This window comes from Squalius cephalus (genome assembly GCF_949319135.1).
Source record: "Squalius cephalus genome assembly, chromosome: 20".
Classification (NCBI taxonomy): Eukaryota; Metazoa; Chordata; class Actinopteri; order Cypriniformes; family Leuciscidae; genus Squalius; species Squalius cephalus.
In genome coordinates, this window is record NC_137141.1 from 17,433,753 (window position 1) to 17,461,656 (window position 27,904).

Genomic DNA, 27,904 nt, shown 5'->3' on the forward strand with positions numbered 1-27,904 from the left:
TCCTTGACAGGGAGGCCAGAGATTCTTTGCAGCTCAAGTCGGCGGCGTTGTGTACATACAGTAAGGCCTTTGCAACATTAAATTGCGAAGATCTTGAGTTTTCGTCGAAGGGTGTGCCTTTGGCGGCCTGACAAATGTGTGGGGCAAAATGGCTCAATAGCGCCCCCTACATTATTGCCCCGGCTCTACGTTTCACGTACAGGTATGAAATTCGGTACAGATGTGCACACCCAATTTCAGCCTTTGGGTGATATATGCATCATCAGATAAGTTCTATATTAAAATTGCTTGCAGTTCCGATGTTGCTAGGCAACCACAAACAGCCTGCAGTAACTCAGGCATATAATGTCCAATCTGCCCCAGAGCATGTGAGCGGCGTGGAGCAGGAGCGAGCGGGGAGCGGGAGCGAGCGAGGAGCGCGAGCGGGCAGTTCTTGGACAGAGCGCAGAGCGGCATTTTTAAAAGGACGGAGCGTCGCCCTATTTCCCGCTCCAATTTCGCTCCGCTAACACCACGATTCTGAAGCATGCTCAGTCAAGCTAACAATGATAATGTGGTACAAGAAAACGAATGTGGAGACGTCAGTAAAGATTCATTTTGGAATCTAAAAAGAAAACATCTCTCGAAAACATGAAAGTATGCTACGTGAACATGCTGGAAAGAAAGCAAAAGGTTAGCAAATTGAATACGGTAACTTGTAACAAAGTGTAAATTAAATATAGCGTAATATTCAAACAATTGATACAAGTCAATTTAAATTTTAATCCTGCGCGCTGCGCAAAAGTTCAGTTATAAGAATTTATATTCTCAAAAGTTCAGTTATTAGCCTACTTTTAAAACGTGTTTTTTTTATATTTTTGTTTATATAAATTTTATTTATATTATTTGGCCCATTTATTCGTTTAATTTTACAGCAGTTCGTGTGTACAATGGATATAAGCCAATTTAAATTTTAATCGTGCACGTTGCGCAAAAGTTCACTTATCAAAATTTAAAATAAAATTCAATCTTAATAGTTAATTTACTTTTAAAACTTTTATGTATATTTTTGTTTATATAATTTTTATTTATATTATTAGGCCAATTTATTCGTTTAATTTTACAGGACTTTTTGTGTAGGCTATATTCCTTCTTACATAGGCCTAATTTGTCATTTGAAATAAAACATTTCTATTTGAAAAATGTTGTTGTTGCTCATTAGTTCTTTAGGAGGTAAGGTTGTGGTCTAAGCTAAAAGTCATATACATATAGCTTTTTTTCCTTTTTTGGAGCGAGCGGGGGGGGGGGGGGGGGGGGGGCGATTTGAGTGGAGCACGAAGCAAACTGCGTTGAGCGCTGAGCGATAATGAGCGGAACGGCCTGATGTAGCTTTGAGCGGGGGAGCGGAGGGGTGAAAATTTCCGTGAGTGATGAGCTTAGATTCTCACCGCTCCGCTCCGCTAATATGCTCTGATCTGCCCCAAACTTCACTTGTTTGATAAGAGTCCTGTCCTGAACACATGACCATGCTCATATCCGGTTATAGTAATAGCGCCACCTGCTGGTAGCAGGAAGTATGGCAAATACAAATTACCTTAACATAGTCCTCCTATGTTTACATACTGCCCACCGTGCTCTGTTTTCCTAAAGGCGCCGGGTGGCGGTGGCACGGGTGCGAGGGCCCTTTTCATCGCTGCTTGCAGCTTTAATTATCTCATTAGTTCTCTTTGTCTGTCCCATGTATATATTCCCTGTGTTCTCCCTCAGTATCTGGTGGTTCTCGTTGATGTTTGGTTGTGTTTCTCCTGCGTTTTTCCTTGGTCCAATGTGTTTGATGATTAAAGTCTTCCTTTCAACGTTCTTCCTCGCCGTGAGCATTTCTCAGCACCACCAATCGTAACAGCGTTCCCACTCAACTACAGTATCATGAGGCGGATCACTGCACATAAAGTCTGCTCAACTTTCTCACATTGCCAGCAGTCACTGTCACTCGTCACCTCAAATCATCAACTCTCTTCGAAAAATTAATGAATTCCAGTCACTTTGTCACTTTTGAGATGATTTCCCTGTTTATAATTTCCAAATGGTTCAGTTGGTGCCATCTCATTAACAGACACTGAAGAGGTTACAGAAAAAACAGCAGTTTCTGACACTAAAATGAAAACGAAGCAGTTTTAAATGGAGAAATACTGAAATCCAGACTCGTGAGATGGCTCAATGAAATCTAGGTTTCAGATTTTATTAAAAGAGAAGAGTATAATATCTTTGATGCCAAATATTTTCTCCTATTCGCAGAGACACACAAGTACGCCATTCCTAGGCTGATTTCCCAGATAACTGTAAACACTGTAGCTCAGTGGTGCTTTCAAAACATTGCTGTTTGTTCCAAGATCCAGGCCAGACTGACAAAGCAACACCATCCTCAGCCAATAGCACAAGATAAGGGTGAAGCTACCAGTTTGTCTGGCCAATGGCAAATGGCGGGCGTGTTCCTGTTTAAAAGCAATAATTATTTTTGCAACATTGTGTGGTGCATAAATTACACATTTCACCTTTAAATCTGGCAGTGGTACTATAAGTGTAATCTTTAAGAATGGTGAGCGTGTACCGTATGCATCATTTCAGCACAGTTAGATGCTAAGAGAAGAGCACATATTATATTGAACAAAGAGCAGAAGTGAACCACTGACAGGCACTCAAAACCATGCGTGTCACTACAATAACACACAGTACATCATTCTCTTTGCTGCATATTTTTGTTCCAGAGAGACGCTTAAAATATCACCAAAATATCTGATGACTATATCAAGTAAATATTAAATCACCAAACTCAAAAGTGCACTAATGTAGCAGTTCTGGAGAATAACTAATCAAAAGTTATTTAATTTTTTTATAGCATGCTTTACAGTCGAGCAAGCTAAGAAAACAATAAAACATGCTTGTCTGAACTGTTTTCGATCTCTCATTTATAGCATTGGGAAGGTTAATTGGCAAGGTTCATGTATGATTAATTGATGTCAATGCTCTGAAACTGTAGCATCTAACTAAATATTTTACTACAAAGTAAATTCCTAAACATTGATGTGGCACAATGCTACGCTTACATTACATTACTGCAGATGAAATGGCTAAGGACGCAACAGCCTGCCAAATACTCTGAGGAGAAAGAAAAATGGAGAGAATGAGAGCCAGAGAAAAATACAGAAGGTGTTTCTATTACAGAGAACATGCACATCAGAGTTTCCCCTAAAGTGCAAATCAATTTAATATTAAATTGTATGCAAATTTAATGTGGACTGTGAGAGGTACAGAGCTCTGATCCCAAACCAGCAATAATAATACGTCTCTGAAATGCTCGCCTGAGATACCTTAAATCTACAAACCTGACCAAATGAACTCTCAGCTACTTAAAATGTGTTTTTATGCCTGCTCTTCCCCGTGGAGAGCATTATCTTAAGGCTATTATGTATTTCTCTCACTACTGTAATGTGATGATAACTAGCAGGGGCTTCCACAGGGAGATGGTGGAGTTATCTTGAGTGCCTGACAGGGAGCTGATAGTGTTACATTACTGTGGTTTGTGGTCCTGAATTCCCAACACATTCCCAACAAAATAAAATACCTTTTTTTTTAGCAGCAGCAGCCGTGGCTTATACAGTAGCATTTAAACATAAGGCATATGTTGCTAGAACACTGTGTGGTCCATATACAGTATAAAATATGTGTGGTCCATATACAGTATAAAAGAAAAAGCATCAAGGAAACCTTTAAACTCATGAGGACCTGGACAGGTATGATAATGCCTAGCTGAGCTGTCCCATACAATAAATGGGTTTCATTCAAAAGATGACAATTATTGACTGACAACCATACTATCTGGACCAAAAGACTAACAGTAAGGCTAATAACCTCTTGTCAATCAGAAAAGCAGCAAATTTATTTCTGGACATTTTTAGCAGCACTTAAGAAAAATCTTTGAAATGCTTTGAAAGAAAATGCACAGTCAAATGGTGCTGAATATTAAATGATGTAGTGCCATACATTACATGATTTAGAAGGGGCCACCTCATTGTTTTACCTAAAGCAGTGGTTCTCAAACTGGGGTACGTGAGGTGACAGAACGGGGTACATGAACAAAATGCTGTATATTTAATTCTACCCCACCTTAAAATAACATTAAAACAGAGCATGTATTTCTAGCAGGAACATATGACACCCGATCAAATTACAACATCTTTTGAGTAGGGCTGGGTATTGATTCAGATGTTAAAATTCGATTCGCAAGCCCTCAATTCGATTCGATTTCGTTTCTCGATTCAATTTTCGATTTTGATTCTAAATTCGATTTCGATTCTCGATTTGACTCAATGAATATAGATTTAATACAAATCCTATATTTATAAAAAATTACAGTGAACGTAAGGGTACAAGTGGTTAATTAATAAAAAGAAATTAAGAGCCACAAACCTGTATATTAAACTTTTTATTTTAGGTACACTTGGGTACATTAAAACAGAACCCAACTCTATATTTCAAATGCATACAATGAATAGACAGGATTTTGATGCAAGATGAAAAATTGATGCTGAAAATTGGATGCTGATGGTAGTCAGAACAGTTGCATTCCTTGATCAAACAGGATCAGGTTATTTTATGTTTAAGATAAAACAAATGAAAAATCTCACAGCATTAGCTGTAACATGGAGGCTGCAACTGCAAGCCTATGAACATTGTAGGAAAACTGATACTGGCTTTTGGGTGATAGATAAATAAATATGGAAAAAAATCGATTAGTGGCCTTTGAGAATCGATTTTGAATTGACCACATTTTAAAAAACGATTAATTGAAAAAAAAATATATCTTATTCTTTTGAGGTCAAAATGGACTGCATCCACACAAGCAGCGTGCATATATGATAGGTTGCGTGCAGATTATTCTGCCTTTCCAAATCGTCCTATACTGGCATTCTCGACAATGTACTGTACCTTTGTAAAAGTGGGGATTTAGCACTTACTAGCACGAAGAACAAATATAGACACAGACTGTGAATAGAGATCAATTTAAGATTAAAACTCTCTAGGATACAAAAACATACCTTGCTTAATGTTGATCACATAATACGAATATCCACACGATTGCAAGTGTGACATTGATTTTATATAACAGTTCAACAAATGAAAGGTATTAATTTTAAGTGATGTTCATTTTAAACACAGTATTGTCAGTATTTTTTGCAACAAAATAATAGCTCCAACATCTGTAAAATAGTCCAAGTGACTACAGTGGCTCAACCTTAAGTTTATCAAGCGATGTGAATACTTTTTGTGCGTGCCACGACGCATGCGTGAGAACTGAGATGATGACGCAGATGGGTCTCGATGTAGTGTTTTTAAAATGGTTCTAATGTGTGCATTTCCTGGATGTCCGAATCGTGAGAAACCAACGAGAAAACGTAAAAGTGCCTTACCAATGCCGCAAAATGAATGGCTTACCTTTCACACTTTCCCATCAAATGACCGTGAGCGTCATCTTCTCAGTCCTCACCATGAGGAAGGAGTGAGACAGCTCTCAGATTTCATCAAAAATATCTTCATTTGTGTTCTGAAGATCAACGAAAGTCTTATGGGGTTGGAACAACATGAGGGTGAGTAATTACAGACAGAATTTTCATTTTTGGGTGAACAAACCCTTTAAATCGTCCAAGAATTTCAGAGTCAAACATTACCATCATATAATCATGGCCTTTTTCTATGAAATATAGGAATAGAGTGTAAGGCAAAACCTTATCGATTACTAGTACTATAAAACAGGTCCCATGTCTCAAGAAATGCCTTAGTGATGGAAATGTTTAATAACATCTGAGTGAAGACAGTTTGCAAAGTAGAGCAGGAAGGGCATGCCATGGCACAATGAAATAATTAACCAAGAATAAAAACAAAAACAATTGGAAGCTAGAAATCATTCCGGCGGAATTATGTTCCGCCTGATTACGGCGCGATTACAGTCTGATGAGAAATACACAACTGCCAAATACAAAAACAGGGTGCAGACATATGCCCATCAGGACTTAATTTGTGAGACATTTGGCAGAGGCTGTTAACCTTCTGATAATGATGAAGGATATGGCATCCAAACTTTGCAGAAAGTCCAATCCCACAGTTATCCTAATGACACTGAATTCTGTCCTCTAGCGAATAAAAAACCTTCATCCACAGCTCAAATGCAGTGTCAACTAGCCTGCAATTTTTAAGCCAAGTTTAAGGACTTGTGCTCTACTTTGTGTGGGACTTGCAACTCAAAGAAATCTGAATCCAGAAAAATTATATGTCACTCCCCAAGCCCCCAAGGCACTGATAGACCTGAAAATGGAAAAGCTCTTGAACTGAGCAAGCCAATCGGTGTCAATCAGCCCAGACACCGGAGTTGAGGCTCAGGAACCGCGAGCCAATTTGTGACGGATCAATAATTTTGGCAGGGAAACAGTTGAATAGGGAGGGGATGGGTACAGAAGAAGGGCATGGTGTCTTTCAAAGACATTTGAGGGGGGGTGAAAACAATACAAATTTGCAGTTCTCTCTTTAATTTCCAAATGGTTTGGCTTCATTTAGGGCTGAAAATGTACATTTAAAATTGCAATATGCAATAAATTAAATTATTAATTAAATAATTAATTAAATTAATTAAATAAATATGTGGCCTACTATATTTTCTGGAACATAAGTCGCATTTTGCTTTAAATAAATTAGTGTTTAGTTGTGTATAATGAATACCACTATACTTTGTTTTTATACATATATTTTCATTCCTGTTCTGTTCTGAATACTGTTAAATTTATAGGATATGTTGTTGAGTGAGGGGAACTAACATAAGAGAGGGGAATACATTTTTATTGTGTTTTTTAATGTCTTTAAACATATTGCATTTATTGGTATAATAAAAATAAAAATAAAATGGAACTTGAGTTTTTTCTCTCAACAATGATATTTTGACCCGGTGCGCCTAGTAGTCAAGCATGACTTATTTAACTTATAAAATATGGTCCGAGTGTTGTGTGTAACATGTTCAGTTTTGGTTTTATTTTCACCGTGTTCCCTTTGCTAGTTTGTCTCCATGGTTTTTGATTGAGTTATACTTGTGTTTCTAGTTACGTTAATTATCTCTGTGTATTTAAACCCTCTGTTCATTCAGTCCGGTATTCTCGATCACGATTCACGATCAGCAGCTGTAATAAAGCACACAACGAAAGGAATAGGGAACAAAACAGTCTTTAATAAATCCACAAAGAATACACAGAAGATCACAGAAGACATATAATATAGACATATATATATAAAAAAATATGTACTAAAGCATAAAAATACTATATGTTTTCCAGAGAAACATGCTAAGTTCACATACTCGTTTCTCAAAAAAAAAAAAAAAAAAAAAAAATGCTGCTGCCAGTTATTCTACTTTGAAATGTGTGTTCCAATGAGATTAATGAGATCCAACTTGGATCAAATAGATAGTTCACAAACCAACCTAAGTACAAATTGCTGATGTTAACCACTATTAACTAAGAATGTGGTCTTGCCACTTCTAAAGAACTAAAAGATAACTGCTAAAATAAATAATTGCTGAAAGTTTCTTATGCAACTATTTCTTACTACTATTTTTTAAGCCTGAAATAAAGATGTATTATTCCTCCTAATGAGATTTGGCTCAGCTGCAATAATGAATCCCTCTATTAAAGCATATGTTGCACTTTTAGCAGAGAGAGATTCTTTCCAGTTTCAGTAGAGGAGCTAAAGTACAGAGCAGTGAACCATTCAGGCTGATCAAAGCAGCAGTGCATTCACAACAAATCACATTTAACTGAGTGTATAACGATTGCTAATCTAAATGTTTCTTCCTGTGGAAAACTGCATGGACCATAGACAGGTAATTGCCGGAGACACATCATAAATAGTACAGAGCGCAGACAAAACCCAGAAGCCTCAGGTATGTCATTTAAAAAACCTTTTCCTCTTAAATTGTCTCCTTAGCATTTTCCTTTTACTACTACTAGTTTGAAAAGTGACAGATGATTTCAAAGAAAACCGTTTAAGTAATGGTAACATACCATGTGGCTAAGAAATCAAGGCATTTTCCATTAGAATCAGCTTTGTCACTGTGTGCAGGCATGTTTTGAGGGTGTGCATGAGGCTGTACATGAGGTGTGACCTTGTACGATCTGCTGCAAAAACAGGCATCCTGGGACAGAACGAATGTAGTGGTGTGAATGCACCACATCAACAGCTAATGCTTCTGGAAGAAAAGTTAGAGGGGAGGGAAGCACTGTACAGGAACTTGGCATAATCAACTCTTGGTTTGGATGGGTCTAGACACCTAAAACATACACAATCGTGCAAAGATGGAATTTATGCCTCAAGTTAATGAAAAATAATAAACAAGGAACACTAAGAATGGTCTTTATATATAACCGCACTGTAGCAACATGACAAAAAAGCATCAGTCTCCATCACCACTCAATTAAATTTCAATTTCAGAAATTAGATTTCTGTTTTCATGGTATCCAAAAGCATTCCACAATGCTGATGACATGCAATGTTTCATTTACTTTCATTTACCACTGTTCCTCATTAAGGGACCAAGAGAATTAAGGACATCTTAAATTTCACATCATCAAATCCATAACCCAAACAATACAATCACAAGGCCTGTTCATGGCAAGGTTTGATTCGGTTAGAGTGACCCAGTTGGCCCCTACTGGTACAAAAGCCTCCTTTTTAAAGAATTTGTTGCAGGCAATATATGAAGCAGGAATTTTTCGTCACATTAAAGTTAGGGATGCACAATATATATAGGTATCATATCGGTATATGCAAGTGTGCATGATCTTTTCTCCAATCTTTAGATTTAGATTACATCTGCCAACTAGGGTTGGGAAAAAACATCATTACAGCATAGTATCACAACATTTTGTGTGGCGATACACAGACGCCAATCAATCTTCATATAGATACTTAAAACTAGAGCCCGACCGATATATCGGCAGGCCGATATTATCGGCCGATATTAGGCATTTTCAAAACTATCGGTATCGGCATTTATAACGGCCCGATAAATGAATATTTCAAAAATAAAATAAAAACGGACGAAACACCCTTCAACCATGTTATGAGTGTTGGCGTTGTATAGTTTGTCCACCAGAGGGCACTCTACACCGTCCCTGTTGGCAACACTCGTGTATAACGCGCCACACATTCTGCAACCTGCTGATCCAGCCAGAGTCGGGCAGAGAGAACCGCGAGTGAGATCATCGGTGAATTGTGTTCATGGTGAGTTGGTAACGACTCACGAGACATACATTGCTTGAATAACAATTAAAAGAACATCCCTATCAGTTCTCTTAACTCAAATAAGGATGACAAAATTCGTGACTCATGTCCAGTTTTGCTGCGGTTAAATAAGCCGAGAGTGAAGCGGAACAACGCGACGTAGGCTATATTCACATAAAATGTTAACACTGCAGTTCACAAAAGTTCATAATGTGCATGTGCTTTAATGCTTTGTCGGTTAAACATTTAATTTTAAATGCTGATGCGCTGTTCTAACGTGTGCGTTTCTCAGCGCGTACATGTGAAGCTCACATGCACTAAAAGCCTTTCTACCAGCGCCTGGATACTGGACTAAGTTATCTTTCGAGTATTATTGTGCTAATACTGTTAAATACACACAAGATTTACATAAACAAAGTCGGTTGTCTAAAGTGAAGGCAAAATTGAGAGAAAATCTGCTTGTCAAATGCGTGTACATTAGACGTGTCGTGCTCAGCTCTTAAAGAGACAGTAGCAATTGTAAACACATTGCCGCTTGTCCTTAAAGGGATAGTTCACCCAATAATAAAAATGATCTCATTATTTACAGGCACTCTAATGTTGTTCCAACTGTATTAATTTCCTTCTAATATTTTTCTAATATTAATAGTTTGAAGAATGTGGGTAACCAAACAGTAGCTGGTCCCCATTGACTTCCAAAGGAGAAAAATATACTATGGAAGTCACTGGGGTACATCAACTGTTTGGTTACCCACATTCATCCAAATAACTTATTTTCAACAGAAGAAAAAAACAACTTGAGAGAGTAAATTATGACAATTTGAATTTGTTGTCAATTTGAATGTGAAATTGTTGTTTTTGTTCAAAGGACTAAACGTTTAGTCTTAAAAAAAAATCTTAAGTTTGTATTTTTATACATTTTATTTATCAGAACTTTAATATATTTTGATGTTCCTCTGTTCTGTTGTGACAATAAAAGAAACAAGTTTCTTTTTAAAATGCATTATCATATTATTTTAGTTAAAACTCATAAATAACTACAAATAACTAATGTTAGGGAAATTTGTTAATGTTTTGTTGCGCGTTTCTGAAAAAAAAAAAAAAATATCGTCCGATATATCGGATTTTAAAACCAACAAATATTTGTACCGGTATCGGCCTTCAAAATCCTTTATCGGTCGGGCTCTAGTACCCATCAAAAGTTTGTACACACCAATTGTAAAGTGTGTCCAAACTTACTGTACTATAATACACATAAATAATATTGCTACTGTATTATAATATACACATAAATAATATCGGCCGATATATCGGTATCTGGCTTTTTTTTATCGGTATCGGCATCGGTGCCCAAAAATCCATATCGGTCGGGCTCTACTTAAAACAGCCAGCATCATCATTACCTGATCTCACCTGTTACATAATTGTAACATACCAGTTATATGCTTTTGAAATCAGACTATCTTGTGTTATTGCGTAGGCTGTTTCACAAAGTCCAAGTTAAATGCTTTTTAACATCTGTTAATGACAAATATCTTTCTAAAAGTTTTTAGTTGTTAGTACGTGTATGTGTGTTTTCTTTATTTATTAGGACAAAATTTTTTTATAGAATTGTAATATCGGCTATAACATGAAAATAATTTGCAGTTTTCACGTCCGCCAAAGTTTTAAATTAAAGAAAAAGTTTTGAAACTGAGATGAATGAAGAATGAAAAAGAAAAATGTCACCATTTCATTATTCAAATAAAGATCAAAACAACATCTGGCAATACAGATTTCACGTTTTAGTGCAAAATACACATCGTCTGATAATACAAATTGTAGACATAGAGAGGGGAAACGGAGGGAGGAAATCATACAGGATGAAGTCCTGCCTTTACACCAGGTGAGTGACAATTTCCTCTCTCTGAGGAGTCCCCGGTCTGTCAGTTCAACCTTCAGATGCAAAGGAGGAAGCTGATATTAGTCATTTCCAACCTGAACCAGAAGAATGACAGCGTGATGCAAGCTACCTGTAGCTACAAGCAAGCAAGATGTATGAGTTCTCATTCCGCCAATCATGTTCTTCCATGCACAGCATTTATTGATCATCTTTGGTTCCCACCCAGAGAGGTGAAAGAAGATGAGATAAAACCAGAGGGGGAAATCTGTATAACAAGTAAGTGGAGTGGGAGTTGAGGTGGATTTGTTAAAAACCATTTGGACGGAGAAAAGCATAGCTGATTACAGCACTGATCAAAGCCATCTCAGGCCAGTCACCTCATATCGATGCTTCTGTGTAACGGCACATGACCGTCCGACAGCAAAATGCACAGATTAATCAGTAATATCAAAGGCTGAGACAGACAGATATGAAGACGAAACACAGTTAAAGAACAATAAATTCACAGATGTCACTCGAAACAGAAAGGAGGCATGATCCGACTTGCAAATTGGCTTAAATCTCCAGAACAGCCATGTTTCTATTATTAGGACAAAATTAATAATTCACTATTTGACACTCCCCCCCCCCCCCCCTCCATCAATGTAACCCGTGCGCCCTCTGAAAGCACAAGCGAAAGCTCTGAATAAAACATGCTAATGTAATTTGTTCCCACAATAAGGTCTTAAAATGTCTCAATCACGATCTGTCTTTAGCGTCGCATTGACATCCGTGTCCTTCAGCTGTCAAACAAACAGGAAGTGTCGATCCCTAAATAAGACTTGCGATGGTGTCTGAAAAAAAAAGATGTAGAGTGAATTGATTGGCTGTTGCCAATGCAATCATCCATACAATTTGACAGAGAGCATTAAATTTCTTCTCGCAATTAGCACCTTGCATTGTTCAGCCATCAAGTATTAAAATCTCATTAGGCAACAGTTCATGTGTAAGTAAAAGTGGCTGACATTTCAAAACAGTGTATGCTTACAGCGTGCATAAGAGTGGTTTGTTTTAACCTAACCTAATAAAAAAGCGGAAAACAACAAGGTCAGTTTGGCGTAATATTTTCCCCCTTTAAAACACAGCCATATTTTTTTTCTCCATCCCTTTAAGTCCAACGCTAACCAGAAAAGACACTACAACCCCAATCACAGTATGAAATGTCACATTCCTTTAATAAGCATTTCTAAAACATGCTCTGTTTGGTCCGCATGCTTATTTCTGCTCGCCTGACCTTTAACGGGTCTAAAAGGTGGCATCTAATGAGTTTGGCTCCATGCAAATGTAACATGAGGTGTGTCAGGTTTAGTGTGACGCCCTGTCATCAGGTTGGGCAATGAATAATAGAGCAGCATAGTGTAAAAGAGAAGGATTTAAACAAGGCTGATGCTCAGCAATTTAAGAGCATCAATTACACCATTGTGGAAGAGCTTAAACCACAAATGCATCGTATAAGATTTTTTGTTTGAGTGCTTTAAAGCATGATGGTCTCATCTATATGCGCAACAAATTATTACAAGAAAATAGAAGGACTGCAAATTTTCTTTTTTAATCAAGCACACAGATCTTAGTGGAAATTGGCTATTTTTTTTTCTTTATGTAATCTGACTATCATTATTATCTCCTTTAGATTTTGACCTTAAAAGAAATCTAATTATAATGTCTCGTGCTACTTTGTAAAATTCTGATTAGCTCTTCAGATGTTTGATAAAAGTCAAAGAAATGTGTGAGGAGCTATATAAAAATACTATTATTACGCAGCCTTGTTGAGTATGAGTATATTTAAATATATAATTATCCTAATATGTTCCTTGAGGTTTACTTATTATGTTAATAAAGTTTTGTGCACACACTATTTTATTTTATATTCTAACCATCTGAAATAATCTGGTGGCTCATTTAAGGCCTATCACAAAACAGCAACATTTTATTGAATGATTAACAGATTAAACAATTATCAAAACAGTTAAGAACTTTCCATAACTTTACACTTTCGCATATCAAAATTGTCTCTTTTGACACCTATACATACATATGCTGCAGTTCTCACCTCTAGTTTCTTTCTTCTTTCAGTCTCCTTCACTGTGTGAGGGTGAGGATTTCATTCATGGGCATGTGTCTGAATTGGCTAATTAAGTTAGTGGCTCTGATCATTTAAGAGCACCGCAATTCTACAGCAGACGAGAAGGGTCAACTGTGTCCGTGCCATTTAAAACCTCATTTCCAAATCAGCCCTAAAGTGTCCCCACTCTTTACCTCTTAAACTCACGCCACATTGACTCGCCAGAGAGGTCTTTCATCCAGTTCGTGGTTGCATAGGTACGTATTGTAATAATGGAAAAATCACAGAGATTTAAACTGATTTTGTGCTGTTGAACTACTGATATGAACTTTCTAACTGTAATACTGTTGACAGGGTTAAGGTTAAATCATATATACAATGTCAGATTGAATGAGGTTCGAATACTTGGCCTTTGCACCTACATTATTACAGTTCTTCAGCAACAGAGCTTTTGGGAAATTAAGTGCACACTGCAGCCATCAATCCTTATGAATATGAAATAAACATGACCTCAGTGGCCAAGGGAACTGCTAACTGGATAACAGCATACCTTACACAGCAACCTACAGTAAAAAGGAGACTCCAAGGGCTTTTTGATGGACGAGCTCTCCGGTCAGATGGGACTTCTGCACCCGTGAAGTGCCAACCAGCCACTCATACAAGGAAAGAACGTGAACAACCGCAAGAACTGAATAAATTGCAGATTTGAGTGGCGAAGGTAACACAGAGTACTTGGGCTATTCCTGTTCGGCAGTACCTTGTGAACTCTTTGACTTATAAATGCTTTGACTTATAAACTAATATGCTTGTGTTGTAATTTAGGGAAGTATTTCCATAAAAGGGTATAGTAGACCTTCAGGTCTTCAGGCTCAGACACAAACTTTATTCATTTAAACTTGATTATTTATACAATGGCATGAAAATGTTTATATAATTTCTACCTAATTACATGAAACCAAACAGGATGGAAGTTAGTCATTTCTCAGTGAGGGATTAAGCGAGGACGATTTTGGATCGTTTTTTAATAATCTTTATTTATTTATTTTTTTGTGTGATTTTAAAGATTTCTGCACGTTATCTAACAGGATAGAATATTTTAAAGTGATAATCAACTAACACTACAAACATCACAGAATACATTAAATCCATTTTTAGGGCCTGAGCACCGATGGTGTGAGGACCCTATTGGAATTGCTCTGTTTATTATTAATACTTGCATTTATGCTGCTGTTTTCTCATAAAAAATATGTCATTTCCAGGAGGAGAATGACATTAAGGACCAAGAAAAATCTATAAAAAAATAAGAATTAAACCAATATGGACACATTAGAAATGCCTGCGATATTTATTCATAAATTGCTAGCTTATCAGGTTATATTAAAAGCTGAAGAAAATATGAATCTGGCAAAAGTTTGGGTTAGGGTAAAAAAATTTAATGGACTTGGACAAGAAAAAAATAGAAATCAATTGAAAGGTTTTTCATCTTTATCTTTATATGCCTATTACTTAAAGGGGTGGTATAATGCCCTTTTCACAAGATGTAAAATAAGTCTTTGATGTCCCCAGAGTGTGAATTTGAAGTTTTAGCTCAAAATACCCCACAGATATTTTTATATATAGTGTCTGTTCCTTTAAATGCAAATGAGCTGCTGTTCACGCACAGAGGGCGGAGCTTCAACAGCTTGTGTCATTTTACCTCACACAGACATGCATTGGAAATTTCAAAAACTTTTAGCCTTTTATGTTCAAACCGAAGTCAGAAAGATGGAGAGACTCAAGAAGAAGTGACAACATGTAGACAACATTTCTGAATGGTTAGTTGGTGAATTTATGTAGCTTATGTGTAGTTATCTTCAAGTCATTGATTATTATATTCTAGCCTAATCGTTTGTTGTAGTCCTTAAAAAGCTATTTCTTTAAAAGAAAATATCTCCCTTTGCTTTGAACTTTGTAACTTTGCAGATGTTGTTTATGCTCAAACAGCAACATTACACACTAACTAAAGTTAGAAAAGTGAAATCATTTTCAACCACCCCTTTAAAAACTAATCCCTAATACAAATTACTTAAGAAAATGCTGGTCTTTATTATAGTAAATGTGAGATGAGTAGCCCAGACTCAAATACTGTACAAGTCAGATCCTGTCCGAATAAATCTTTATGAGAGATTTTCTCTATGAGGAAACGGTAATGAAGACACACATTAACCAATGCAACATTCCTGACATTCTCCTTAGGGATTGATAAACAACATCTGCTTATATGTTAATCTCCTTCCGACTGATAACATATGGACGAATGAGCAAATGTGACCTTTCAGTGTTTATTAGTGATAGGACCATGTATCAGTTCTTAGACTTTCTCCTTTACCAGTAACAATTATTTTTAACCTAAATTCTGACCCTCTGACTAAAATGACCCGTTTTAAGGGGCACCTTCTTTAGGGCTTGTCAGTAAACGGCCACTGTTATGATTGGCTAACGTCATTGCATAGGAAACACTATCAATGCTCACTCGCCTATTGCACGCGAGTAAGTATTTAAAAAAATTATTCATATAAAGCTAATTTAAAGACAATGGATTATGAAATCCTTTACCTACAGTCTGTGATGCAGCTGCAGTCAAATCCAATACAATTGGCTGCTTCATCTTTCAACAAAAGTTTCTTTGCAAACACTCCACTACATTGTGCTTCATTTACAAAACAAAATGTTCCTAATAAACATATAATCCTCCTACACGATCCTTGACGTCATTAAAATAAACCATTCACTTGTTTCCGCTGCTGGGATCCTTCTGAAGTTTGTATAGAGACGCAAATGAGCTATTAACACTGGATGCATCAAAGCGAACGATCTTTCACTCTTCCATTTGTGCTGTCGAGAGATCTGTATACTGAATTCAGTGTAGACAGCGTCATTGATTATAATGGCTTCTATTTGCTTTTGACACAACACAATGCATGACCTCTTTAACCTCTTGAGACGCACTGATCTGACCACGCACTTGACGTCACTTTGTTTACCATGGTATACATTTACTATAGACTACTTTCTTCAAAATTTTAAATGATATTATACTATGGGGCTGTTGAATGCTTGAATCTGAAACGTTCTAAGTTGTGCAATTATTTTCAGGGAAAAAGTAGTTCCAGGCAGGTCTTGACCACATTACAGTTCCGCCAATCACTCAGCCATATGTGACCCTGGATCACAAAACCAGTCTTATGTTGCACGGTAGGGGTGTAACGATACCCTCATGTCATGATTCGATACATATCACGATACTGAACTCACGATACGATATTATTGCGATACTCCAAGACATATAATAAAAGGTTACGAAAAAATTGACTGTTGATTAAATGTTAAATTTGATATAACATTGTGGGTGTAAATGAATAGGCTTGGACAATAGAGACACCAGAATAAATATATTCATGATTCTGAACCTGAAAATACAGAATTATTTTAGACGAATATGCTTGCACTCTGTCACTGGCTAGATATATTTCAAATAATGTAGGCCACTTTTTACTGGTAACATAAGACTTATAACATAAGCATTATCAGGACCCACTAATAATATAATGTATAATAATATACACTAATATTATTATACATTATATTCAACATAATATATTGTAGTTTAATGTAGTACTGACTCTGAACATTTTTTCTCACATAGTAATTTTTATTTTGGGTGAACTATCCACGATACATATTGTCACTATCCACGATACATATTGTTGCATTTTTGTATTGCGATATATTGTGACACGATATATTGTTACACCCCTATTGCACGGGTATATTTGTGGCAATAGCCAACAAAACATTGTATGGGTCAAAATTATAGATTTTTCTTTTATGCCAAAAATCATTAGAATATTAAGTAAAGATCATGTTCCATGAAGATATTTTGTAAATTCCCCACCTTAAATATATAAAACATTTATTTTTGTGAATGGATGCAGCACTATCGCCAATAGAAATGGACAACTTTAAAGGCGATTTTCTCAATATTTTGATTTTTCTGTACCCTCAGATTTTCAAATAGTTGTATCTCGGCCAAATAGTGTCCTATCCTAACAAACCATACATCAATGGAAAGATTATGTGTTCAGCTTTCAGATGATGTATAAATCTCAATTTAAAAAAAATTACCCATAAGACTGGTTTTGTGGTCCAGGGTCACATATGATTTCAGTTAATTAAAAGGTCCTTTCAGACTACAACAGCAAAAAATAAAAAAATAAAAACACAACACAGACCAAGAAAATAAATATAGTAAATAGGATAAAAGCGACAAATTATTTGCATGTTTTTGCCACAAAAATTACGTTTTATTATGTATGGAAAGCACATACTCTCTTTCTCCCGCTTTCTCTCAAAACACACACACATGCAGTACGGAAACACACACTCGCAAAGAAACGTGCTGTCAGCGCTGCTCTGACGATTTTATCAGTAAAATAGTTTAACAACTTAAAAGCTACATGAATCTTTCACAAGCAAGGTAATAACGGCGCTGTTCTTGGAGCAGATAATCTTACAGTTTCGCTATTAGTAGAGACGCTGCTGCCGAATACTGTTGAGAGACGCACAGATTTGGGTACTACACACTTAATCTCTCTCTCTCTCTCTCTCTCTCTCTCTCTCTCTCTCTCTCTCTCTCTCTCTCTCTCTTCTCTCTCTCTCTAATAACTGTATTAATAACTTAATTGGTCTGCTATCAGTGGCTATAGGCATTAGATGTGTAAGAAATTAGTCCTACACACAAGAGATATTTAAGGACAAAAACCTGACAAATGTCTTGAAATATATCATCTGAATAATGTTTTGAGGTGTCATAACCGTAGTATAAGCGGAATAATTGACTCTGGGCCGTTGAATTAATGAAAAATAATGCACACCCGAGGTCTCTCTGCTTTGCGTCATGGTCGTATAACCACCTCGGGTGTGCATTATTTTTCGAATAATTAAACGGCCCGTTGTCAATTATTCCTTACATATTTAACAATATTACTGTTTTGTTGTATTTTTGAGCCTCGGTGAGCATAATAGACTTAAAAATATTTTATGAAATATTTAAAAAAATATATTCAAAAAATCTTGCCAACCCCAGACTTTTGAACAGTAATACATATTTTATCAAAATGAAATGGCAGACGCATATAGATATAGTACAACCCAATCATAAATTAATGTTTAAAACTATATAAAGCTTCATGTGGTTCTTCCAATCGATTGATCTTTAGTTGAAATGCGTAGGTGGTGAGATGTGTGCAGTCATGTATAAACGTTTTAATGAGGGTTTTAGGAATGGAGAGTGTGAAGACCTCAGAGCCAGCGGGGGAGCCAAGGACCTTGTACCTTCATGGCAAAGTCTTCAAAGTCCAAAACTTTCTTAACTCATTGAAATGTAATTTTAAATCAGAGGTTAAAGAGAATAGAAAGGTAATGAACCCACATTCAATTCGATATTTCCTAATATAATGCATCTCAAATTCTGCAATTAAAGGAAAAGTCCAATCAAAAATGAAAATTCTGTCATTGTTTGCTCAGCATAGATATTTTCCATTCAACCACAGTTGATAGTCACCACGACCTGTCAAACTCAAAAAAACTCCACAAGTATATCAAACTTTGTCCCTACATGGAGCAAAAACACACATTTTTACACAGCTTGTGGCTGCAGGCGAAGTCTTTGCCTGACAGTGTGCTAATGCATATTTTAATGTATTTTCATATTCTTTAACAACCAGTCCATCCATTTTCCTCAGATGATAGCTTGTTCCTGCAGGGCAGTAATCATTAATCATTGCAGAAATATCGGCTGACTGTGAGAGAGGAATGGTGTTTATGGTAGGTGCTACGAGAAAAACCATCTGGATGTGACATAGATGCTGTGTTTGATATTACCCTTACAGATCATCATGTGTCAAGCAATTACTCAAGACACCTCAGGGTTGTTTAAGATGTTCATTATGACAGGGCAGTGATTGGCTGAGGCAGAGTTGCTGTGTGAGGCCTGAAAGTTATATATATGTATGTATAAAAAGAATTGTATTCATCCCAAAGTTTTGAACGGTACTGTATTAATTTAAATGCATTCAGATTGTCTTTCTTTTTACTCTCTCTAGGCCCCCACTCTCAAATGAATCTAAAAAAACACAAGGCAAAGGCTTCATGATGGTCTGAAATATGGTGACAGCTCATTGCGATTCACCCTGAATTCCCTACACAAAATCAAATGGGAAACCTGAACCCAAATGTACATTACACATCTTCTGCATCAATTTCCTTTTTTAATTAGAGAAACATTGCGTTTCCATTAAACCTAACATTATGAAGTGCCTGATTCCTCTTTCACGCTGTCTTTTTCCTTCCATCACTGTTCATTAACAAGAATCCAAATCAGTTGTTTCCTGCCAGCGCAAAGAGAACGAGCAAGTGTTCACTACAGAGAGAGAGAGAGAGAGAGAGAGAGAGAAAGAGAAAAATATGCTGCGGTCTTCAAAAACTGTATGGAACGGTTCCTCCTCAGACACATTCCTTCAAAGGATTTCCTTATTATACGGTGAATGAAGCATATAAATAATAGAATATGAGGTTTCATCCTTCCAAATCCTTTTATTTAACATTGACAATATTCAGAGCCAACAGGACTTATTGAAGGTGAACACACTTCTAAAAGATCTGTTTCTTGTTCAACAGATTCAGGAGAGAGACATTATTAATAATAGAATATTATTTTTCTTAAGTACTCATTAGGGTATGTGTAACTGACATAAGACAGCATAAAACTGGCCATTGTCAGTGTGTAGTACTAACTGGCTTGTCTTCTTCAAAGTAGAGCTGCACAATTCTGAATAAACTGACAATAAGGTTTTTTCTTTCTTTTTTTTTTTAACAGAGATCACGGTTCTCCCATGATTCTGAATTGCTGCAGTGTATTTAAAAAAAGATTTAATTTGCATTTTTTTTAAATTGGTTTGAATGAATGATTCAATGACCCCCTCATAAAAGGTGTGTTCGACTCGAAGCGACACTGCGCAGACTGATCGATCTATGACATCAAAGTACCGCAAGAGTGATTAGAGGGCAGACGGCTCCATATTCCTTTGAATTTCTCTTGCGGTACTTTGATGTCATACATCGATCGGCATGTGCAGCGCCGCTTCAAGTCTTTACTTGTTTCATTTCTGGATGAATCATGTTTTCAAATAATCTCTTGAATGAATGATTCGATGACAAATACATTATTTAACAATCCATTGTCGCCACCTACTGGTCCAACGATGTAATTGTTACAATCTTCGTTTGAAGCATCAAGTTACTTTTCAAAAGGTGATTTACTCTATTTTGATAGCTACCGTAGACATCAGTGTTTATATCCGAACTATAAACTTTGATTGGAATTGTCAAAGGTTTAATAAACACAGGTGAATCGTTGTCATTAAGAATAAGATCGCGTGGGTGAATTGTGCAGCTCAACCTCAAAGCTTGGGAAATCCAGCTTATACCTGCATCCAGTGGTTTTAGATGGCTAAACATTGGTAATTTATGGCCATTAGCTGGTCAAAGCTAGTTAACCAAGCACAGCATGGTAAGTTTCCAAGCAATTTGTCTGTCAAATAGGATATGTAATGATACTAAAATTCTGAGTGATAACGATAAGCCGATATCAAAGCCAATACTATGGCCAATATTAAAATTCTATAATATTTTGTCTAAATAAAACACACAAAAAATTATTTAAGTAATATAAATTAATTTAGGCATTATACACCTATAATATACAGTATGAAATATGGATATTCATTTTGAGATTTGCTTAAGAAGTACAACAAAGCCAAAAGAGCTGCAAAGAAAACAAAATCCATATTTTGATGCAAAAACCACTTTATCCAAAATAACTTTTGGTAACACTTTAGTTTGACGTCCAATTTTCACTAATTTGCTTATTAGCAAGCGTATTACTAGGATATTGGCTCTTTATTAGTACTTATAAAGCATATATTAATGCCTTATTCTGCATATCCATATTCTACATCACTTAAATCTACCCAATACCTAAACTTAACAACTACTTTACTAACTATTAATTAGCAGTAATTCTGAGTTTATTGAGGCAAAAGTCATAGTTAATTGTTAGTTAATAGTGAGAATTGGACCTTAAAGTGTGACAATTTCTAACTACAAGCTGTGACTTTTAGCAGCTCAGCAGCCGACAGGAATGTCCACATCTCGTTCCCATATTCCAATTGGACACTGACCCAAAATAATAAATATGCAAACATTTCTAATGAAATGATATTTGACACAACATCAGCCTCTGACCTCTGCTCATCCACCTGCAGTGAAGAAGGGCTATTGATGAACAAGATTGATAGATTAAACAGACAGCATTGAAATCTAATGAGACACTGTGACATGCTGGCAGACGCCTAGAGTGCCTCTAATGGAAGTGAGACAGTTGTGTCAAGTAATGAGGCAAATTAACATTGAGACCATCACAGAATTATGATTAGGTGTGATTAGCCTGTGAGGTTTAGCAGCAGCAAAGAATGCTAATGCTAGCTGTCCCTCAAAACAGTGCAAAATTCACGAACAGTCAAAAAGATAAAGCACTGTCCTGTGGTGCTTCAAACCAATATAAAATATTTATTAATGTTTTCAATGATTGAAAAATAGTACTATAAATATACTATATTTATAAAATATGTGTGGTTGCCTCAGAAAAAAAACTTTTCACAAAACTTAGGGTTAGGGTTAGGGTTTTCCAAAAAAAAAAAAAAAAACACTTTTATTCAGCAAGGATACATTATTATGGGCCAGATTTACTAAACAGGGCAAATTAGCGTGAGAGCACAATTTCAAAAAAGTACTGATGGGAGCCGGATCGTTTCCATAAAGGTCAATACAATCTACCAATTAGCGTCTGGTTTGAGACATGCTTTTTTGGGGCGGTTTTGTTTTTTCAAACGTTAGTAAATCACCTTGCATGATTCGTTTAAATACTCTCCTCCCATAAATTTTGCGTCTGAAAGGGAAACTCCAACAAATGCATATGCAATAAGTTACTGACAGTAGTTTTTAATGCCAAAAGAGGGTTTGCGCTGGTGCAAGCTGTTAGTAAATCTGGCCCTAAATTGTTCAAAAGTGACAGCAAAGACTTTTACATTTCAAATATTTTCTAAAAAAAAAAAAAAAAAAAAAAAAAAAAAGTTCTTTTCATCAGACAATCCTAAAAATGTATCACTTTCCACTAAAATATTAAGCAGCACAACCGTTTTCAACAATGATAATAATAATCTTAACAAATCAGCATATTAGAATGATTTCTGAAGGATCATGTGACACTGAAGACTGGAGTAATGATGCTGAAAATTCAGCTTTGCCATTACAGGAATAAATCATTTTAAAATAAAAAAAATACTGTTTACTGTATTATTGATCAAGTAAGTGAAGCCTTGTTGAGCATACAAGAGATCTCTTGTAAAACATTTATTTAAAAATCTTACCAACCCTAAACCTTTGTATGATATATGTGTGTATACATGTATACACTGTATAAACTATGTCATGATAAGACTACCCCCTCAGAGTTCAGAGGATTTCAGATTTTGTGCTTGTTTTTTTGTTTGTTTTTTTATATAACAGCACTAGCAAACAACTTGAAATGTATGTCTAAAGCCTTTAAAGACTTTAGTGAAAGCAAGATTAAAGCCTATCTGGAATCCTTTCAGGCCTCCATTCAACACCACATTGGACATACGGTTTTCAGGGACACAATCATCGGCTCCGTTGGAGATGTTTCTCTCCGCTCTCAGAGTGCTGCACAACATGCTCTGTTTCATATGCCGTCTGGTAGGGTGCCAGAGATGAAACGCTCACAAGCCATCAGTAAAAATGACACTGGGACCCAAGCAAACACACATCTACTTCAGCCAGGCAGGCACATACTACTACCATACATCATGATGGGTGATCCATCAATATCCAGAGCCACGGTTTAGATGTGAGCGTCTGATTTATTAATATGAGTCTGAGCTAAACAGTAGGGTCATAGAAATGGCTCATAGACTTGAGATTAATAGCTTAAGAGACTGTCGAGGAGATGTAAATTACAAGACCCAAAAGGAATGATATACACATGTCACTAAGCAAATTAACTGTCATTAATCAGTCCTGTCGGACACAATCAATATGCAATGAAGAACTGAGGAAAGAATTGAATATGATGATAGCAAAGTCATTTATACTAGCTCAGATCCAGCGGTGTGATCCAGCAGAGGAAAAATCCTCATATATATATATATATTAAAAAAATGTATGTCACTGTTACACGTTACACTTCATTTTCCTGGTTAAATAAACATTACATAAAAGAGAGAGACCAAATACAATTCTATTTTGTATTTTTACACTAACTAAAAACAAGTATAAATTTAATCAAGTTAGTGTTTTTACACCGTTTTACATTTATTGCAAACTAATAACTACAGGCAGTAGCAATTTACTTTTTTTTGTGAACTAATGTTCTGTTTTTCTTTTTAATAGTCAACTTATTTCAGCAGTCATCAAGCTTGTACACGTGACTTTTTTTTTTTTGACGTGACAAGGTGTTGATATCTAAATGGCTGAGTTGTTTCTTTACTTTTTAATTAGTCTTCCCATTAATGGTATCATTGTCTTCATTAAGGCGAGACACTACAGGTGAATAGGGTAAAATTGTTAACTTACAGATATCACCATCAAACTTTACCAGTTGATTACTCACATGAATAGGAGAAAAAAATGCATTGCAAGTTTTTTGTAATTTTATTTTTAAATATGCTAATGAGGCTATATCTAATTAAATATGCATTAATTTGCATATATTTTGAAGTGACAAATCTGACCATTGAAAAAAACAAGGTTCAAAATTATTTTTGCATTTTGTTGATATATTCAATGTAAAGACATGTTCAGAGGGGATTATGAATATCCCCTTTTGTTACCCTGTAAATCAGAAAATACTAGCAATAGCCTTAAAAAAATGATTTCCGCCCTATTTTTAGGCATAAAATGTCATATAAATCAGGCCAAGAATGATAATTCAACAAATCCCTCTGAACAAATCTTCACAATATAGTTAGGAATACGACTGTAAAGTTTGGTGTATGTAGGTGCTACAGAAGTGGAAAATCGTCACTAGGAGTGCAAGAAAAAACTAATTTTGAGAAAACGGCCTTTAAAGATTTTTATGGCAAAATTCCACTAATTTCTATTGAAAGCCATGAATTACAGACAAAATATGCTTTGGGTCCAAGTAAAATCCATGTATCACACTGTTTAACATCCAAAACTCATTATTACTTCATCCATCACTGATCATAACATCCAAAACAACACATCAAGTCCATCACACAGGTGGAATGGAAAAACTAAATACTGGTATATCACAGTCTTCTTCTCTGACAGGGTGCAGATACTCTGACAAATAACAATTTAGTCTACTTTGTTTGCTTTCTCCAATGTTCTAAATATTGATATTTTGAATGAATCATAATTAGTTTTGTCCTGTTGAGTTGTTTTGAACCAGTGCTGAAGGGAGCCTGGTTGGTTAGCTTCACCATCAGCTGACTGAGGGGACTGTTTTCAGGATTTGGCTTGTGGGTTTTGAGTGCTTTGAAATGTAATGTGTCTTTTTGACTTACATTTAGATGTGTTCAAAATGTTACAGCTTGTTCGTAACGCATCGACACCGACACACTATGTCAGGGTTCTCATTGCTCGGCTCGCGAACCTCGTGCGGCCCGCCAATAAGCTTTAATTTGTGGCTCGCATGGCTGTAAAAAATACGGTCATGCAGCCAGTCACTACAGATATTTCTTAAAAACCTTAAAAATAAGTAGGGCTATAACATAACCCATTACAAACTCAAAGTGTCAGCTATATTACAAATAATTTCGATCGGATTAAAAGAGGTGGTTTATCGAGAGAACATGTAAATACTTGATCGATTGAGAACCGAAACTGAAAGGACGACGTGATCTCCTACTGACTTTGTTCTATTAGTGCGGCTCTCATGAATGAAATAGGGAAGACCCATGCACTATGTGATGGCATTTCATAATCTTTTGTCTTTGTTGGTAATCCCTTGTGTCTTCTAGCTAATGACAACTGTTTTCAGCTTCTCTGAGAGATTTTTACACGCATATCTTTCGACATTTTGAACTACCGCGGAAATGTCAGAGCGCGTCACGTGACGATTCTGGACGAATCACGTTGTCAGAAATTGGCATCAGCCAATGAGATTGCGCATTTCGAGATAAATCGCCTGTTTTACTTGCATGATTGGTTGCTGATAGACAGGAAATTACCATATTTGGATCCGACAGCATTGTACAGAAAAGAGAGAGCTTTCCAACGGTGTATTTTATGATGGGGTAGAGACAGCGATCGCGGAGCAGCGGGATGATTTAGAACGCCAACTTTTGTTGAATTTAGGCGAAATCTGCACACTCAAACAGACAAAGTGTAGTAAAATAAAGACCTAAATGTGTATTTTGGGCTTTTTTTCAGCACAAGTCTGAAAGAATACATGTTATTGAAGACAAATAACCAAAAATCTCAAAATTGACCAGTGAAAAAAAAACGATGTTTTTGCCTGCCGTGTCTCGCCTTAAGGCCGATTCGAGAACGCGCATGAAAACTAGAGGATGGATTTATCGCATGACCCAATCATATCCAATTGTAGCGCGATGGAGACATTGTCTCCTCTCACGTGATTCATTCTCAATTACCCCCCACAAAACCCACCGCACACATTAGGGGGTCTGTTAAAAGTCAATGGGCTCAGGGGAGGCAAGCCTCCTGCTGTAACTTTACCCACGGGTGTCGCTGTTTATTTTTGTAATAATTATTTTCTCCTCCCCTGCTCAGACCTCATGTTGGACTATTTCGAAGCAGTCTCAAATAACAGTGGAAGTGTGAAATTAGATGAAAAAGAAATGAAAAGCTTCATTTAGATCAGAGCTGCATCAGTATGTAACCATTATTGCCTGGTTCAAAGCTACTAGTCTGATTCACTAAAGGTTTCAAGGAGGTATAACTGTGTAGGAACAGTTCTCCAACAAACTGACAGATTGTGGCAATCTGCATAAAGGAGAAACGGCAATGAAATGACTTTTAAGAGACTGTTATATTACCAGGCATGATTGATTGCCAGCACTGACTTTAGCCATTCCTTCTGAATGGAAAAATTCAAACAACAAACGGGGTTACTAAGCAGCAATGCTGTGTGTCTCTACACTTGTAAGTGTTTTATAACCACGCTCTTTGCCCAGTGACATATGACCATGCCCGACATTTACTGCCATGGATTCTAAATTACCCACAATGCTTTTTTTAGAGGACAGGCACCCAACCTACAGGTGACAGAAGATGACATTTTTCATGCTTAGTACATTAAGGGATGAATTCAATGAGGTGCAAATATGTCCTCAAAAATACACATGCATCCTAAAAAATAAACACAGAAGGTCATAGACATTGCTAGACCCTATTTAGTGGGGGCTGCAACCTTATCCTTCATTGCAGTTCCCTAAAAATCTGTGATTTTTGTGTTATACTCACATTTGTCAGAAACAGCGGCTGCTGTTTTACAATGCCAAGATCTGGCAGAAATCGGATGTGCTGGCTTCTACGCAAACTGTAAAATGATCGGTAACCAACTCATTATCTTTGGACAGAAATCCGAAACACAGACGTGAGTTGTTCATACAATCAATCTACTGTACACTGATCTATTATTGTTGTATCAGCGATTTAAGATTTAGATCACATAAAACAGTTAATCATGGCTAGTCATTTTACATAATTTGTAATAATTTTATTTCTTTAGCACCTTCCATGCCTAAAATGCAGCTCAATGCTCAAATTACAATTACTATAAAAAATACAGTAAATTGAATAAAATTAAAAATACTTTACTGAAAATGTAACAAAAAATGTGCTTAACATCTGTTTTTTAAAAATGTGAATGATTTTTTATATGAATTATTATATCATTATTGTTGTGTATAATAATAATTATTATTATTATAACTATTATTGTAATTGAATTCAAGAAAATTACAAATAATTTACTAAAAAAATTTCTTTATCTGCTTTTATTTTTGTCGAGCTTGTCAACTGGTTGATAACACAAGTTTTTCATTATAGTATGCCAAAACAACAGTATTAGAGGACTTTAAATGGTAATTGTTACATAATTATTAATACAAATTAATGAAACAAAATATAGACCAATATGAAATTTGTTTTGATAGTGGCAACAAACGCTAGAATTTGGTCTTGGTTCCTGCAAAGCACAAGAATGCCTGGAACTGCTCCATTACTCAGGCACAATTGTCTCTTATCCACTCAAAGTATTTGTCAGGTGATTGGCCAGTATTTGCTGGTCAATTTCACATTTCCTGTTACGTTTCAGATTTTCAAACTTTCCACACTTTCCAAGAATGGAGATATAATGCTTTATAACGTGTCATGTCATGCCTCTAGAATGTTCTTTAAAGGTTTCCCTTCTCGTCCTATTTACACTTAACACTGACTTATGAAAGGGATCTGAT

General features: G+C 36.2%; 1 protein-coding gene across 6 annotated transcripts in view; it reads right to left on the bottom strand.

Moving 5' to 3' along the window:
• chrm3a (cholinergic receptor, muscarinic 3a) overlaps nt 1–27,904 on the bottom strand; it is a 112,281-nt gene that overhangs the window by 18,272 nt on the left and 66,105 nt on the right. The gene's annotated exons all lie outside the window — the stretch shown is intronic.